The sequence below is a fragment of the Haemaphysalis longicornis genome, unplaced genomic scaffold, assembly GCF_048455015.1.
Source record: "Haemaphysalis longicornis isolate Haplotype H1 unplaced genomic scaffold, Haemaphysalis longicornis Haplotype H1 scaffold_1, whole genome shotgun sequence".
NCBI lineage: Eukaryota > Metazoa > Arthropoda > Arachnida > Ixodida > Ixodidae > Haemaphysalis > Haemaphysalis longicornis.
Window position 1 is genome coordinate 3,054,890 of NW_027526203.1, and position 18,694 is coordinate 3,073,583.

Here is an 18,694-nt window from a genome sequence, read left to right on the forward strand (position 1 = left end):
TACGACTCTTAAATTAAAAGACCGCTGCCACAGAAAGTATAAGAAAACCGGGAGTGACGAATGGAAACAGAACGTCTGCTCTTACCGTAAATTATGTAAAAACCTTTATGAGCGGGACCAGCGCTCCTATCTCGATTCTGTAGAGAGTAGTGCGAATTCTCAGCCTGAAACATTTTGGAGATACATCCGGTCCCGTAAAAACAACTCACATGATCTTATCAATCTTGTAGATTCCTCTGGGGAAGAAGTTCATAATGTCGCCAACCACTTTGCTCAGCACTTCAGTGCCACATGCGGCCAGCGTGACGTCTCTGAAATGAACATATTGTTAAATCGCGTACAAGGCTCCAGCTTAGTGCTTTTGGACGAGCAGTTGGTTTTGGAGAGCCTAAAGCGCATGAAACCGTCATTGTCGTGTGGAGCTGACGGAATACCTCCAGCTATTCTCAAAACATACGGCAGCATTTTTGTACCTGTTTTGACGGTGATATTTAACCAGTGTCTAAAAACAAACGTGTTCCCTCTCGCGTGGAAAATTTCTCGAGTCCGTCCTATTTTCAAGTCAGGCTCCAAATCGGATGCAACAAACTACAGAGCAGTTTCTCTCCTTTGTGCTTGTTCCAAGCTGTTTGAGACAGCGCTGTACAAATTACTGTCAAGTTCTGTACAGAATTTTCTTGTAAGTAACCAGCACGGCTTTATATCAGGAAGGTCGACAACAACTAATCTCTCCTGCTTTATGGAGCAGGCCTCGGCAGCCATTTCTGAGAGGGGCCAGCTCGACGTTGTCTACTGTGATCTGAGCAAAGCATTTGACGTTGTCTGCCACACGCTGTTACTTAAAAAGCTTTTACAGGTAGGAATTGATACACCACTCGTGGCATTGTTGGGTAGTTATCTAGATAACCGGTTCAGTTTCGTTAGCGTTAACGGGCAGACGTCTGCTCTGTACAGATCAACAAGCGGTGTGCCTCAAGGCTCCGTGTTGGGGCCTCTCTTGTTCTCCATTTTTGTTAATGATGTGTCAGCCGCAATTAAGATGTCTTCTTTCCTTCTTTACGCTGACGACATTAAAATATTCAGACGGATTGAGTCCATTAATGACTGCATTGCCCTGGAGCAAGATATATCCTCATTTTCCAAGTGGTGCTCAGACAATAGATTAAATCTTAACTCTACAAAAACAAAGGTCATGTCTTATAGCAGGAAAACGAACCGCACTTTATTTTGCTACAGTATTAACGGCGGTTACTTGTCTAGAGTTGAAGAGATCATAGACCTCGGCGTGCTTTTCGACAGTGCCTTAACTTTCTCACCTCATGTCACTCAACTTACTAGGCGGGCGCTACGCTCTCTTGGGGCTGTATGCAGGTTTTCTCGAGAATTCCGGTTTCCTTCTTCATTCCTAAAACTATTCAGAACGCTTTGTATTCCGCAACTAGAATATGCTTTTGTCGTTTGGAATGGAACCTGTAGTTCCAACTGTCAACGTATAGAGCGTGTACAAACCAAATTTTCATCAATATTTAGGCATCGTTTTCCTTCGGAGCCTATCCCTATAACTGTTTCTCTAAGTTCCCGGCGGACCCACTCAGACCTTCTTTTCATGTACAGATTGCTTCATGGTATTATTTTATGCCCAGCACTACTTGAATCAATCAGTTTTCGCGTTCCACAAAAAGCTACAAGGCTCGCCCACCCTTTTAAAGAAGCTGGAGCTCTCAGCACACGTTCTCCTCTTCAAAGGATGCAGCATCTGCATAATGTTCACTCCGAGAAGCTCGATATCTTTCAGCGTCCTCTTCGGGAGTTTTTGGCCGGGTTGTCAGCTCTGACACACTAGGTTCATCTTGGCAGTGCTCTTTTTCTTCACTTATCGTCCTGACGTGTGCATTGACTTCACCGAGCTTGTTCTTGTTCCTGGTTATTCATGTATTGTGCTGATACTGCGACTGTAATTATCGTAGAATTTTTCTTTTTCTGCCGTTTTTATCATTAAAAGTTGCCATATTCACTTCATGCGTCCATTTGAAACTGAAAATGTACGCTTCCAGAATCTTGTAAAAACTCTCTTCTTTTCACTCACCCTTCCGTATAGTTACTCTTATTGTAAGATGTCTTCTTGCAATTGACCAGACATTACAGTTTCTATTGATGGTGTAATGTTGCCTAAAATTACACTATGGCATTTTTATTCTTCTGTGAAGTTGTAGTTTCTTCTTATTTTTTGCTCACTCACTGTTCTTTTACCAGCTGTTGATGCATTTCATTGCTGTCTTATACCTTTTCTGTGCGCCAGCACGACTTGATTGTATAAAGTCGGTTGGATTGCACTATTTTATTTCTAATCTTCTTTGCCGTTTTTTGTAGGTCTTTCTTTCTTTTCTTTTTTTTGCTCACTGAGTGTTTATTAGCAAATTGTTGATGTACTACAGTGCTGCATTTTCCCCTCTGAGTGCTCCAGCACGAAGGCCTCCGCTGTTCCTGGGCACTATAATAAACCTTGATTGATTGATTGATTGATTGATTGATTGATTGATTGATTGATTGATTGATTGATTGATTGATTATTATTATTATTATTTTCACTACTTCAATTTGTGTGTATCTTGTCGATTGTTTGTTTCTTGCAATATGTTTCTTGTATTTTGTTTATATGTAACTATCCGTGCGCCAGCACTCAGGCCTCTGGCTGTTCCTGGGCACGTAAATAAACATGATTGATTGATTGATTGATTATTATTATTATTATTATTATTATTATTATTATTATTATTATCCCTTCAAGCCCTTCCGTGGTGAATTGCATGAAAAAATGATTCATGCAGAGCAGCAACGACTTGATGATGATGGCAGGTAATAGTAGCTTTGATTGCTTTTATCAGAACGTCCGTGGACTTCGCACAAAGTCAGCTGAATTCTTCTCAAGTGTCGTTTCTTCTTGCTGGCCTATAATTATTCTAACAGAAACTTGGTTGTGCCCGGACATAAGTTCCAATACCTTGTTCCCTCCGCATTACCAAGTTTTCCGGCATGACCGTGGCCCGTTGCACGATAAACAACGGGGCGGTGGTGTGCTTATTGCCCTACATGACTCCATCAAGTGTAAACGCCGCCTTGACCTTGAATTAGAGAGTGAGTGTATTTGCTTAGAGGTGTTTTGTGATCGGGGTGAACGGCTCTTAGTGTGTACATACTACATTTCCCCCGAGACACATGCCAGTGAGTTCAGAAATATCCTTAACACAATCGAAACTACAGTAATATCTCACAGTGATCACCATTTCCTTGTCACTGGGGACTTTAACGCACCGGGGATTTCTTGGGAGACTCAGCGGGTCAGTCAGGCGTCTCATCCAATATCTCCGAAGTGTGACTTTCTATTTGATTTTATTTCCTTTACTTCCTTGCAGCAGTGCAACCTCATTAGGAATTCATGTGGGAACGTCTTAGATTTGTGTCTGACCAGCTTGGAAGCTGTCGACGTCTCGCGCAGTCATACTAACCTTGTAAAACCGGACAAGTTTCATCCGTCATTACATATTTCATTGCATAACGTATCTCTCCTCCATTACAGTCCCCCTGTTTGCACACCAGGAAGCAGTAGTTACGACTTTGCTCGTGGTGACTACATTGGTTTATTTCACTTTCTTAGTAACACTGATTGGTCACCAATAGCTAACCTCAACGACGTTGATGAACAGACCGATTTTTTTACTGAAGTTGTTCACGATGGCTTGAGGAGCTTTGTTCCCCGAAAATTTGAAAAGAAAGGCAATTTTCCGCGTTGGTTTTCTGCTGAACTTAAACGAGCTTTGGGGAGGAAAAATCGAGCGCACAAGCAAGCTAAGAAAACGGGGCAGGAAAGGTGGCAGAATGGGTTTCGTCAACTCAGATCTCTTTGTAAATGTCTGGTTAGGCGCGATAGGTAGAATTACATATTGCCGCGGTTGAGGCTGATGCAACACGCAATGCAAAAGCTTTCTGGGGCCACGTCCGTTCTCGAACATGTAAAAATTCACCTGGGAACATTAACCTCATCGATGAACGAGGAGAGAGCATATCGGACGTTCCCAATGCCTTTGCGCGACAATTCCGTTCCACTTATGGCAACAACAGTGCAGCTTGCCCCCCTCCACAATCTCTAGGTTACTGTAAAAACTCAGAAGTGCTGGTTTCGGAAAGTCTCGTTTTGAAAGCTCTGAAACAATTGAAATCGTCATTTTCATGCGGCCCTGACGGCATTCCTTCTGCCGTACTTAAAGCGTTTGGTGATATCCTAGTTCCAGTATTGACGTGTATATTTCAAACTTCTCTCAAGTCTGGCAAGTTCCCCGCTCGATGGAAGAATGCAAGGGTTGTTCCTGTATTTAAGGCAGGTTCTAAATTGGACCCCACGAACTACCGACCGATATCTATTCTATGTGCTGCTTCTAAACTGTTTGAGTCAATACTGCATAAACTACTCACATTCAGTATAAATACCACATTAATACCTGAACAGCATGGTTTTTTCGCGGGCCGATCGACCACTACCAATCTCGTCAACTTCATGCTGCATGCTTCGGAAGCTGTGCAAGGGAGAGGTCAACTTGATGTAGTCTACTTTGATTTAAGCAAGGCTTTTGATGTCGTCTGCCACGAGCTCTTAGCCAAAAAACTATCTAAGCTTGATATACAACCATCCCTGATATCTCTTATATGCAATTATCTATGTGATAGGTCATGTTTCGTGCATGTAAATGGACAGTCTTCTCTTTCCTATGAGGTCACCAGTGGTGTCCCTCAGGGCTCAGTTCTCGGGCCACTTCTCTTCTCAATTTTTATAAATGACGTCGCGACAATATTTAATGATTGTAATTTTCTTTTATATGCCGATGATGTAAAAATATTTAAATCTGTTTCCAACTCTGCCTGCTGTTCCGCTCTCCAGAGAGCAATCTCGTCCTTCTCGCATTGGTGCTCATGCAACAAACTCCTCATTAATACATCTAAAACTAAGGCAATGACATACACAAGAAAGACTGACAACATCTTGTTTCCCTATAACATCAACGGTGAATTACTCCCACGTGTGGTAGAGGTTAATGACCTAGGCGTCACTTTCGACAGTAAACTGAGCTTCTCTCCACATATTCAGGTAATTACTCGTAGAGCTCTTCGATCGCTTGGCGTTGTCTGTCGCGTGTCCAAGGAGTTCAAGGAGCTGATTTCTCTTCTCAAGCTCTACACAACTATATGTCGTCCTCAGCTTGAATATGCATCTGTTGTCTGGAACAGCACGAGCAAAACAAACCGTAAGCTTGTAGAAAGGGTCCAAAATAAGTTCATATCTATCTTCAACCATCGCTTTGGCGATAGTAGTAATTATAACCCTGGATCGCCCTCTTCATTGACGCTATCATGCTTAACTTCCAGGCGGAACAAGGCTGATATTCTCTTCCTCTTTAAAATTATGCACGGCATAGTGTCTTGTGGTGAGCTGCTACAGCATGTTCGTCTTTATGTGCCGCAAAAGTGGACCAGGAAACATGATACCTTTTGCAACCCCAATTGTCTGCGTGTCTTGTGCCCTGGGTTCCGACTGCAATGCACGTACAATCGGTACTCAGATTACCTTGATATATTTAATGATTGCCCTACTCTGTTTCGCAAACATGTCTGTGAGTTTGTATTGGCGTAACTGCCAACTTTTCTTATTCTGCATTTGTCTTTTATCCTTGAGTTCATGCACTTAAATGACTTTCATTCCGTAACTTCAACATAAGCTATCCTTTCGTTTTTTTTTTTGTTTTTTTTGTATTTTGTATTTTATTTTGTATTTGAAAGATGTGTACATTATGTTTCGTGTGTTTCTGTTTCCGTGCGCCAGCACAAAGGCCCCCCCGGCTGTTCCTGGGCACGCAAATAAATGATTGATTGATTGATTGATTGATTGATTGATTGATTATTATTATTATTATTATTATTATTATTATTATTATTATTATTATTATTATTATTATTATTATTCTAGAGAGTTTAAAGGTCCGCTTCCTTTCTTAAAGTTGTATTCGGCTCTCTGCTTACCTCTTCTTGAATACGGGTCTGTTGTCTGGAATGGAACTTGCAAGTCCAATAGTGACCGTATCGAAAGGGTTCAAAATAAGTTCCTTTCTATCTTTAAGCACCGCTTCCGTCATGTGCAAGACGACGCAAACGGCATCATGTCTCTTCTGAAAAGCATTCCTTCCCTTCGGTGTCGACGAATGCGAGCTGATATTATCTTTCTCTATAAACTTCTTCATGGTAATATTTTGTGTGACGATTTGGTTACACTTATCAATGTCAATTTGCCAAATAAACTTTTCAGAAAATTTCCAGCTTTCAGACCAGTTGCTTTAAATAGCCGACGCTCGTCCATCTGCCGAATACAATGTGCATATAATGAATATTCCGTTCGGCTTGATATATTCCAGAGCTCCTTTACTTTGTTCTCTAATGAGTTGAAAACTGTTGTAGCTTAAGTCCTTTATGTCATTCCAAATTTATGTACCCTATGTATTATGTGCAAACTGTTCTTGCTTGCTTTTCACTTTTTCTTGTTTTGTGTTGCTTGAATATTTGTACGTTTTAGTGTCAGTGTTGATAATGCTGAAGCTTTTCCCCCTTTTTTTTTTTTGAACTTCCTAATATGTTGTTAGAAAAACCTTGGTTATATACGTATACTCTATGTCATGTTGATTCAATATTTGCTTGTATAGTTCCTATTTTTCACATCTACTGAACGTTTCGCTGGCCGAGTGGCATGGCTTGCAACACTAAGCCTGCCTTTTCTTTTTTGACTTTCTGTTCTTTTTTTTCCTTTTTTGCTTTCTAAGATTTCTGTAACTATTTTTACTTTATTGTTTATGTCATACATATAGTTTTTGTGTGTTGTCTTGTCTTAATTGTAGTGTTTTTTTTTTTGTATGGTGTACCAGTACCAAGACCCTAGGGTTGTTCCTGGGCACCGAAAATAAAGGTTGATTGATTGATTGATTGATTGATTGATTGATTGATTGATTGATTGATTGATTGATTGATTGATTGATTGATTGATTGATTGATTGATTGATTGATTGATTGATTGATTGATTGATTGATTGATTATTATTATATAGAACGCTGGCTTTCATATGAGCTAGAAAACATACACGCGACAAAAATAGGTTGTCCGTCCCTTTAATCTTCGTTCGATTGGCTGAATCGTGTTACAGACAGACAGACAGACAGACCCCCCCACCCGTCTACCCAAAAAAACATGTCGCATGGTGTCTAAAGTCGTCCCATCAACACTTGTACGCGTTGTAAAATGGAGTGCTTAGCGAGCGCAGCCCCGGGTGGGCGGCAAAATCGGGTGAAATGGGAATTACGGCAACAAAATTTGGATACCGGTGTACAACAAAAGCAGCGACAAGCAGCCATTGCCGCTGTTACAGCGAGTGAACTTTGCCACTGAGACGAGCAGAAAGCAAAGCTTAGTTTGCACAGCGTCCGAGGGGCGTTTGAAAAACACCGTGTTGCAAGCTTCGAAAACTGGAGCAAGAAAACTGGAGCAAGCCTAAAGTTCGCTAGGAGCTTGTCTGAGATGCTCACGCCGATAGACCAATAAATTTCCCGTTATATTTTTCACTTATCTCACCTTTTTTTACAATTTGCTTTCAGAAATTTTGGTGCAGTGGTTTCGCTCTTGTTTTCGTAACAATCAGTCTAATGAAACAGCGATAGTATAGGTTATGTTCATGTGTTTTGCCCTTAAATGTGCTCAATGTTTCCTTTTCGGTAAATGTTGCCATGTATGAAGGGAAAGTAGTTGGGAAAGTTATCATTTCCCATACTGAGAGAGGGAAGCAGGCCTAAGGTAGCGCAGTGTTTATTCTGGCAACAAGGGGAAAAAAGCAGGCAATAGAACCAACGACGATGATTACGATTGCGTGATGACAGACAGCGGTGCGTAGATGACGGCGCTGATGATAGAACTTCTGGCTAGTGAAAGCGGTGGAGAGAACGGCCACTTAAGAATGCAGTCTCAAGACAGGGCTCACACTACATACTTGTTCTTCATAGAGTTGTGCAGCAGCACTTTTTTGCAGCCCGTAGACTCCCGTAAACTGAAATTCACTTCAACAAAGCGGCGTCAAATGGACGCAAAACCTATCATCATCATCATCACCATCAACAGCCTACTCAGGCCCACTGCCATGGAGTAAGAAAGATGTTATGAGGGAGCATGACGTGTGGCGGCCCAGCTTCGGCGAGCCAACCTCCTCTGAAGCCGCTTTCTCCTCTCCTCGGGCTCCTCCCCCACAAGGCATCATGGAAGATCCACCACTTTCAGGCCCGAGGTAGCATTTCGTGGCTCCGGCTGGCTGCCGGTGGAGGTCGAGGCGAGCGCCGTCGCCGAAGGCGCCGTACAAGATTGTTCGCCAGCGCTGCGCTCCAAGCCTCGTATCGTGGAAGTGCTGCTGCTGTCACTGTTCAAAGCAAAGCGTGACTTCGGTCGCATTCTCACGAAGCAACCTCACGAGCTGCAAGCCGAATTTCACTTCTGGCGTTGGATCGCTCGAATGCGCCGCCGTAAACATTTACAAGCACGGAGCGGCTTACGGCTGCGCGGGGTTTGCCAGGTGTGCTGGGACGATTGTGTTTGGAATTCTGCTGACAGTTATCGCACTACCTTCCCTTTACATTATAGCGCTGTAACGAGTATACATCGTATTCGCTGAGAGGTGGTGAGACTAGATTTTGATTCACTCGCGCGCGCATTTGCATAAGTACTCCTTTTCGGTGCTCTGGCGTGGTGGCACGTTTGTGTCTCCTTTAGTGCATTGGAAAACAAAAGGTGCAGAACCCTTATGTTGGGTGTGACCATTTTCCTCCTCACGTCGCAAGCACTACGCCGGCTGTTTGTCCGAGGACCGCTCGATCGGTGCGATACGTACATGGGAAAAAAACGAATGCTAGATTACGCCTGCGAGGGACCTGGGTGAATTGTGGACTGACTGCGCCTTGGCAATAACCGGTTGATTCCCTAGAATGGGCTTGAGCGGCAAAGTTGAAAAGATTATCACCACTTCTCCACGGCGGCGGCACACAACTCTCCGAATGCGGCGTGAATTTCGACGGGTCCTAAAGCTCAATAAGCAAAGCTGTTTTCTGCCTCTCCCGTCCGACCACTTTGCCCGCACGAACAGCCCGCTGCGCGTTTCGGGCTGATCGAGCCCGAAACCCGAATACGCGGACGGTCCGGCAACCAAACGGATAGACGCACGCACGCAGCGTCGGCGAAGGGCCCCATGAGGCGCAAAGAACTACCGCTTGCCTGTCACGTGTTAGTGGAATTCCCATCAGTTTTTCCTTTTTTATTTTTTATCACTAGGGTTCACGATTGTCACGTGACGCTCCCTTCTAAACTTTTTTTCCTCGATGCCCACTGCAAGGCGAAGGCCTCCCCCATTGACTTCCAACCTTTCCTGTCCTGCGCCGCTCAAGTCCGGTGTTGGCCACCGAATTTCCGTATTTCAGCCCTCCATTGTGTTATTGGCCTTGCCCTTCTTTTAGACCCGTCTCTTGGTATACACTTTCTTACCCTAATTGTCCACCGGTGTTCGGTTCGTCGCATTACATGGCCAGCCCAAGTCCATTTTTTTTCTTTACTTGAACTATATCATCTACTCGAGCTTGTTCCCTGATCCAGGAAGCTCGTTTCCTTTCCCTCAGTGTTACTCCTATTATCCGTTCCATGTTTCGTTGGGCCGATATAAGTTTGCTTTCCAGTATTTTGGTAAGGCGTCAAGTTTCAGCTCCGTATGTCATCACTGGAAGTATGCATTGGCTGTATATTTTTCTTTTGAGTGACACAGGTAGCTTACTTTTCATTGTTTTGGAGAGCTTGCCGAGTGCTCCCCAGCCCATACCTATTCCGCGCGGGATTTCTTTCTCGGAGTTTGGGTCAAGGCTTCATAAATTAGCTTCGCATGTAAAAAAATCTTGTCCATCCTGCTTTTTATACGTACGCGTGTGGCCATTATGTTGGAATTGAGGTGTTTTGTGAAAACCCAGCTGTATTGCTGTGCTGTGGAAGCAGGTTCCACATACAAGGTATCAAAGTAAAGTTACCGAAATAGTGATAGCCTAGCTGTCCGTCTTGCCTTCATGCGTTATCTTGACGAGCTCCCCGCTCAGCTGGTGCAGCTGACAAGAACCTTTCTCTATCGCAGGTGTACCTAAACGGCAAGCGGCTGCCAGTGAAGGGTTTGAAAGAGTACGTGCAGCTGTTCCTGAAGTACCAAGAGTACGAGCTGGGCAACCCGTTGACTGTCACCCACGAGGTGGTGAGCAGTCGTTGGGAGGTGGCCGTCACACTCAGCGCCACTGCGGAGTTCAGGCAGATGAGTTTCGTCAACGGCATCGCCATGACCAAAGGAGGCAGCCACGTCGACTACGTTGCCGAGCAGATAGTCAAGAAGGTATTTGTCCCAAAAGCTTCCCGTTACACTAATCTTGCATTTTACTAATACTTCACCGTTCGACAGTAGACGTACTCCTGGTTTAGCATCGTTGTGAGCCTATTTCCCAAGCGTTCCTTCTACATTCCCCTTTTGTATACTCGGGGCTAGTGCGCAGCAATAGTAGCAATACTCCATTTTGTGGTGGCGTATATGTTCGAGGGGTTTCCATTTGTCGCCTAATGCAACCCACTTCGTAAAACCTACGTGGACTGCGTTTGGGCCGCGAACGGATCCTTTTGTGAGAATGCTGCATGGAGGAGCATATCTCGTATATGAGAAAGGCGGAAGCTGGGAAAACTGAGCCACGGAATAAAGCTATTTACTTACTAAGGTGTTAAGCTGTTGAGTCAAGGTAACGAAAGAGTTTCGTGGTACGGGCAGCTGTTTTCCTGGTGCAAGAGAAATACAAAGCACGCGTATGCACGTTCGCATGCTCGTTGAGGGACACCGGGTGGACAGAAGCAGCCCTCCGCCACTGCGCAACTGACAGCCCAGGAGTAGGTCCAGTATGAAAACCCCCTCCAAAAAAACGCGAACAACAAAATACCGGTTTATAAAAGTCAGGGCAAAAATAGCTAACTTCTCGAGACAGACGAAAGGCTGCAGCCGTGTCACTTGAAGATTCTGAAATCTACTACCCATGATCAACTTGAGGAGGATAGAAAAAAATTGGCTAGTCACCACTCGGAGTGAACCCCGTTCTTCGAGTTTCAAGCGACTGGAACTATAATAAAAAGCGACTAGGGTAACTTAACGTCGCGGCGGAAAGAAGCGGCGTTCACAAAAGTAAAAAGGCTTATACAAAAGGACGTGCAAAGGACAACGCGGGAATTATCTTTTTAGCTGGTCATTATGTAAAAATAAATGAGCGCCAGCATACGGAGGAGAAAAAAGGCGATAGTTGGTAGCGAAAGTTTCCTTGCCAAGAATGACGTTAAACTTGTTGCTTAAGCAGTATCTTTACAACAAAGAAATGATACACGGAAATATTGAATTAGTCCACTTGTCGGCGGCTGGAGGCTGTAGCTGCATTCAAGCATTCTCTTATTCATCTATGAAGCTGACGTCTACATCGTTCGTTATTTTGAAATATTTAAAGCAGAAGTGGGCTCTAATCTCACTAGCGTCGACCCTACTTTTGATATAACCTCAATCAAAATTGTTTTATCGACTTCGTCCAAACTTTAACTTCACCATTCAAGTTGAGGTTACACGGGTGTAGGCTAACCGCAAACATTGAGTCAACGGCTTTTCTTCAACTTAGCGTCGTTCTAAGCCTCTGCTCCAACAACAACATGCCTCGACCTCAAAAAACACACGCCAGTTTGCTTTGAGAATCTCAGGTCTATTCCAGCCCTTGTTCAAATCAAAGGACTAATTGTCTGTATGCATGCAGAACGGACACTAACAATTAAGCGGGAAGGTGCCCCAAGGACAACTAGCAATAACTCAGGCTAAGTGTGTTACATAAGAAAATGTGGCTAAATTTTCTTTGTGTCGTGCTAACCATTCCGAAAGTTTGACACTTTGAACAATATCTGCCGCAGCGATAAGTAGCAACTCTGACACAATATACAGAAGCGGGATTAGATTATTCAATACTTATCTGTGTGGTTATTACGCTGGGCCTTTTGTAGGGCCCCTGGAGCACTTCAACTTTCTTGAACATCAAAAACGCTTTAAATATGGTAAATAAATGCGTCTAGCACTCAGGGTAGATGGTTACTATTGTGCCCGATCTAAATGTTACTGTCACACGCTTATCAGAAAACTTTGGAACTCACTAACACAATTTTTCTCTTCCTTAATGTTGTTCAAAGGCCGGGCATTCTTTCTGCACTTATCTTACGTTAGAGAAGCAATATCCCTCCATTATACAGCATATCTTCACTTGCGTCTGTGTAAGCTTTCAATACTAGCTTTAAAAAATTGCGAAAAACACAGCGCAAACTAAAAAAAGTACCCCTTCGGCGAGCAAATCGCTCAGTCCTGTTATAAGTACAGCTTCCGCGGTGCTTTTGGTTCGTAAGAAAACAGTGAAAGCGTCTATCACCGCGGCGGTGCTCCTTTAATAATTCAGGGTGTATACAGTTGTTCATTTGGCCGCTGCGGCGGTTTCAAAGAGAAAAAGAACGCCGTTTGGTAGAATGGTTATAGGGACTCGTCTAGGTACCTTAAGTGCTATAAACAAGTTCACAGACATTCGAAACTAAAAGAAAGTTGAAGGGGGGGGGGGTTAAAAATTGGCTCCAATCCACGCTGTGAAAGTGGTTGGAAAGCAAAGCTTTAAACGACACCCACAATTGCCCACGCGGCGTCCCTTGAATTCACACACGTGGCTCTACAAAGAGTGAAACCAGTGATTCTGCCACCCGTTACCTGGCTGGGCTCGAGCGGCGGACGCCGCCGCTGTAGCCCTGTGCGCAAAAAGCAAACGCAGAGGAGCGTGTTTCAAAGGGTGAGTCAGCGGAACCTAGCCATCCTGATGGGCTAGCTCGGGACTACACCACCGCGCATCACAAGCGCACACACCGAAACGATTCCGTATGTGAGCCTAGTGATCCCCATTTATGCCGACTAAATCTAGTAAGTTTGTGAATGGAGAGAAAGCTGAGGGAACCTTTATAATGGCTATTTATCAGAACCAATTGCTCCTTTAGCCTTTAGCCTTTAGCCAAGGACATGTCCTCACCATTCAGTGGGTACCAGGCCATTGCGGGCTAGCTGATAACGACTGGGCTGACCAGGAGGCAAAGAAGGTTTCTGCAAATGCAGATGTTGTACGTCTGCCCTTCGCAAGGACGGGCACGACCGCCCTTCTGTCTACCATTCTCCGCCACGCCTCGGCGAGTCACTGGTCCCACCCTGACAATCGTCATAGAAGACTACACCGCCTGGACCCCGACTGCAAGTTTCGGTTACCTCCTGGTATTCAGCGAAACTACGCCACGCTGTTTCACCGACTACGGCTTGGCGTAGCCTTTACCCGTCGCTACAAGCACCTCATTGGCTTTACGAGTGACCCCGACTGTGAGACATGCCATGTACCAGAGACAATCTCGCAAGTTCTCTGCCACTGTCCACGCTATGCGCATCCTCGAGAACAATTAGCGAGAACATTGGCCCGTTTGGACTGCCGTGTGGTGTCGGAGGAAGTGCTGCTGGGACCTTGGCCAGACGCGAAGCGTTCCCACAAAGCATTTAAAGGAGCCATGAAGAGAAAACACAAGTTTGGTTCATTCGAAAGATTGCCTCGTTAGAACCACAACGACACCACTTATAACGCAAACTTCGCTCAAATAAGCTACATAATTAGGAAAAAAGGAAATGATCATGCGACCCACCAGCTCATTTTCCGCAACAGAACCTATGATGTCACTCGAGAATGCTCTGCGATTCGCGGATGCCGGCAAAAGCAAACGCATGTTAGGCTGGGCTTACAGTTTTCATAGCGAGCTAAACGCCCGTGAAACCTACTGCACATTCTTTTTATGACAAAGAACGGTGGAGTAAATGGTTGAAGTTCCGAACGAACACGCAAGCGTGTGCGCCAATGCATACGAAACTACCGCCGGCCGAGCTCGACATCTCGCCGTCGCGCAGACGAATTTTCGGGTTCGAGGCTCTTAGAAGCCAACGAACCGTTCCAGCACGTACAGCCGCGACCTTGATTGGTATCTTAATCCCTTGACAGGAGGTTGGCCGTCATATCGCCAACCAGCAAAGGTAAAAATAGAAACGAAGGGAGTAAGGAACAGCAAGAAGCGACGAGATAGTGCCAGTCGTCGCGTAAGTTTCGAATGGTGTTGGCTTGCTGCTGTCGTTACGAGCTCGTTTCCAGTTTACAACCACTGAAAACTTCAGTTTGTTCGAGTACTTTACAATGAAATTTCGTTGCTGCGTTTTGAAATGCCCATGTAGTACGGGCAAATCGTCGAGGGAGTGCGACATCCCCGCCGGTGAGGAGATCTCCTTTCATGTGCTGCCCAACGACGAACCTCGGCGAAGCAAGTGGCTACGTTTTGTGAACTTTGCAAACGGAGGAGAAAGAGAGCTAAAGGAAGTACGAGTGTGCTCGCTTCATTTCCGAGGAAGTGATTACGGCAGGGACCCTTACGTTAGCTCACTCCTAGGACATGCTGGCGCTCGCCGCCGACTTCGTCACATCGCCGTCAAAGCGCTCTGACCTTGGGGGAAAAAAATGCCGTAAACAACGCGCATTGACGCCCGTATCTTTCTGGTCGAAGCAGAGAGCTCGCGCGAACGGCTTTCCATACACGACACCGGCCAACTGGCATAAGCGATACTGCTACTGAAATTGAACTATTATTAACCGTAATAAAAATACGGCACATACGTACCAGTCTGTATACATCCGTCGCGACGGGGATGACGAGGCAGCGGTGCCGACGGCAGGGCGTTCGTCTGTTGTGGCTATCGCGGAATGGTCGCTTTCCCGTCCACCGCGTATCCCACAACTCTTGCCGCTCGTGCACTTAGAAGCATTGAGCGTTCAAGTGGTGTGAGGTTGTTAAATGCAAGCCCGAGCTCCTCGGCGAGAGTTTTGTTCTCCGGATCAGGCGATTCCATGATTAGGGCTGCGGATGCACTAGGTTTTACTAGTATTTTTAAAATGGCCGCCGTCTCGGTCGACTCCCGCGTGTGGGTGCTATATGGAGTCAACATACTAAGTATCTGTTTCATGGACCGGCTCGTATGACGCCATTGTTCACGTGACGAAATGTGCAATTTTAGCGGGAGATTTAAAATTTTGGCTTAAATTGCCTTATTTCTCAGTGAATAAAGCATCATTAGCTTTATTCTTTTCACTAGGCTACTTGCGGGTGTAGCAGATTGTCCCACAGTAATTAGTAGGCGTCACACGACTTCCAGACTTCGGCGCTGCCCTCTGTTTTCTTGGAAAAAGAGGAGGAGCAAAGGGCACGGGGGACCTAATAAAGCTCAAGTTTAAGTTTGAAATCCCCTTGTGAAGTTAAGGAGCTCTATTTTTTGCCTTGGTGCCCGCCCTAACATACTTTTTTGAGTATGTTTTACTTAACCGAAGAGGAAACCTGATATGTTCTTTCTGTTTTGTATTTCTGTATATGTTACATTTCACTTCATGAAACTGGGTGAACAAGTAATACATATGCTCAAAATGTAGATTAGGCCCGAGGAATGTTTTTCTGAACTATACGTCAAACTGAGAGGCACGAATCACGGCACACAGTTTATCACTTCGGCCTTGTATGATCTTGTGTCAACCGAGGCTGGAAAATTCCAGCTTCAGTCGGCTATAACGGTAGCTATCTAATTAATTCAACAGGATCCCTGCTGCTCTTCGTCTGAATTTATCGCTCGTATTGGTTTGACGTCCTTAGGTCCTCGACGCCGTGAAGAAGAAAAACAAGGCAGGCGGGAAGATACAGAGCAAGCAAGTCAAGGACTACTTGTGGATCTTCGTGAACTGCCTGATCGAAAATCCAACCTTTGATTCCCAAACCAAGGAGAACATGACGCTGCCGGCGAAGAAGTTCGGCTCCAAGTGCGAACTCAGCGACAAGTTCTGCTCCCAGGTTTGTGGCTGTATACAGGGGAGCACCGCCGCCAATGATAAGCGATAAAAGTTCCAAGCGGGATAAGGGAATGCGAGGGAGTGAAACACTCCATAAATGAGGCCCTGCATTTTAGTAGGGATGGGGCAGATAGGGCCAGGTCACAATTCCCACAATAGAAAGAATTCCAGTCTTAGGGTCCTATTCACAAAAGGCGCAGTTTAGTCAGTGAGTGGCACCAAAAGCGCTCAGTTCACAGTGTAGACATTGATCGTGGATAGCTATGGTCAGTCCGGGAGAGCAAGTTCGTAAAGACAGTTTTCGATGGCGTACTTGGTGATTACTTCTCGAGTAGCGGGATCGTCACGGACATGACTAATATACTCCAGTTCAGTCACGGGTGCGGGACCTACACTTAAAAGCTTATGACGGTTGCGGGCGAATACGGGACAAAGCCATATTAAGTAGAAGATATTCGGTATGTCATCCTGACTGCAGTGTGCGTGTGTAGGGGAGGATCATCGGCGCAATTCGGATCCTGCTGGAGCTGCCCACTTGCGTATAACGTAGGGGGTATAAGCTGCATTGGCATATACTTAACTGGTCAATACTTCCTCCATGCGGGAGAAGGGTTTGAGAGGGCAACGATTCCAACCGGAGTTTTATTTTGTAAGCGCTTGCTGTCTTCCTGTTTCAGGTGACGAAGCTGGAGTTTCCAATCTGCTTGGAGAGGTAGGACGGTCGCGGTGGGCACCGCGGGAGGTGATTTTAGCCTCTCCCTGGCAGCGTCATGACCCATGCGGTTGCCTTGTGCGCCTGTAGTATGTTCCAGAGTCCAAAAAGTGGAAATTTTAAAGTTTTCGGTTGTATGTCTCGTATAGTGGTCAGGATATTGGTTGCCGTATACAGTGTTCAGTGAAAATGGGCGATTCAACTCTTGGACGGCAAAGTAGGAATCCGTGATGATGCGAAATTTGTTCGTGGGGAGGCGGACGGGAAGATCATAATTTTTTTGGGCGGCTCCCAGAATAACTGAAAGTTCTACCTCTTGTACGAGGCCATATGTGCTAGAAATAAGCCGAGATCCATTCAATTCCGGCCGGTCTAAAGATGACCAGGCCGCCGCAATTCCATTCAAAGAAGCGTCAGGGTAGATGTCAGCTCCGTCCCCTGCTATCTGCGAGAATGTCAACGTAGTGTTTGCGTTCCGTTCGTTTCCCGCACCTGATCGGGGGCCGATGTGGAATTCCGATGCAGGGGCGCTCCCACGGAGGGATGGCTGGCGGCGAATGGGAGCTGTCAGTCACCATTACGTAGTCCCATTTCTGGAGTGTTTTTTCTTGTGGCGAATGGTCCTGATGGTATTGGAAGCGCCGCTTCATCTCTTTCATGAGGTTAGGGATAGGGGGAAGGGAAACTGCTTCGTGGAGAGTATCTACCCTTGTGAAGCACGGGAGGCCACTGATCGCGTGGAGAATGTGCCGATTCATCTTGTGGAGAGAATTACGTGTGACTGCCGTTGCTCATAAACCGGAAGCTGTAAGTGAAGCACCCATGTGCCACTGCACGGGCGAGCATTGTAAAGGCTGTTTGGTGCGAGACATCCGGGTAATTAGGTATATGGTGGCACTCCAGGTTTTCCTGGGCCGTAATATCCCTGTTGGGACACAACATCGCATGATGGTAACACCCAGCAGTCGAATCAATTGTGAGAATCAAGGCGCGTATCCCTCATCTGACGGGAGGAAATTTGTTCCTTATTTGTGCCACGTTCCATGTAAAGAGCTGTACCTTGGGTGACGCCAGTCTTGCCCTGAAACACTATTGCACTGAATCTGGCATCGACAGTCCATTCGTTCCGTACCAGTTGACTGTATGCAGATAACGAAGTACAATATCCAGCTACAAGAGTTTGCCTAGTTGCACATATTAAAGTGAAAATAGCGTGCTCCCGAATAGCGGAGTCGATTATTTATGCGTTTGAGATGTGCGGTGGTAAGCAAACTCTCCCACTTTACAGGTGGTTCCGCAAATAATTCCGTAGCCCTTGAGTACAGCGTGGCTCATAGCCCAGGCGCGGCTTCGGCCGTAAAAACCCCATTTAGAACTTTCGAAAATAAATTAATATCGCTTACTGTTACAACAATGGTAGGTAATAAGGACATAATTTTGAATTGTAAGTTACAGAAGTTTTCCGACAATCCTGTAAGGTGGTAATCTTCTACCCGTTAAGCACCGTATAGCAGGCGATTTATTGATGGCTCTTGCTGCACGCATTCCTTTAAATTGTCCAATAGCAACTTTCAAATTCTGTGAATTTAAGAATGTGCACAAAGTTAACCGCCAGCGCTCCGCGTCTTTCGAAAACACTCCCGAGCTCGACCCAGAAAAGCGGTACATGAAACGGTGGTATAGTATATCTGCAAGGCGTGACCGCCAGTGACTGCCAGTTCGTGGCAGTAAAAGGCTTCGCTGAATTTCCTGTTGCCACCCCGTGATGAGGATCTAAACTCTGTTGTCTTTTCTCTCTACTCCATCCTATCCTTTTATGGGAACGCGGCCCACTATTGCTCCCCGCCTGGGCCTCCCCTTCTCGGCAGGTCGGAG

General features: G+C 45.5%; 1 pseudogene; it reads left to right on the forward strand.

Annotated features, from left to right (window-relative positions):
- Positions 1-18,694, forward strand: part of LOC144136798 (DNA topoisomerase 2-alpha-like) — a 30,665-nt pseudogene that overhangs the window by 5,332 nt on the left and 6,639 nt on the right.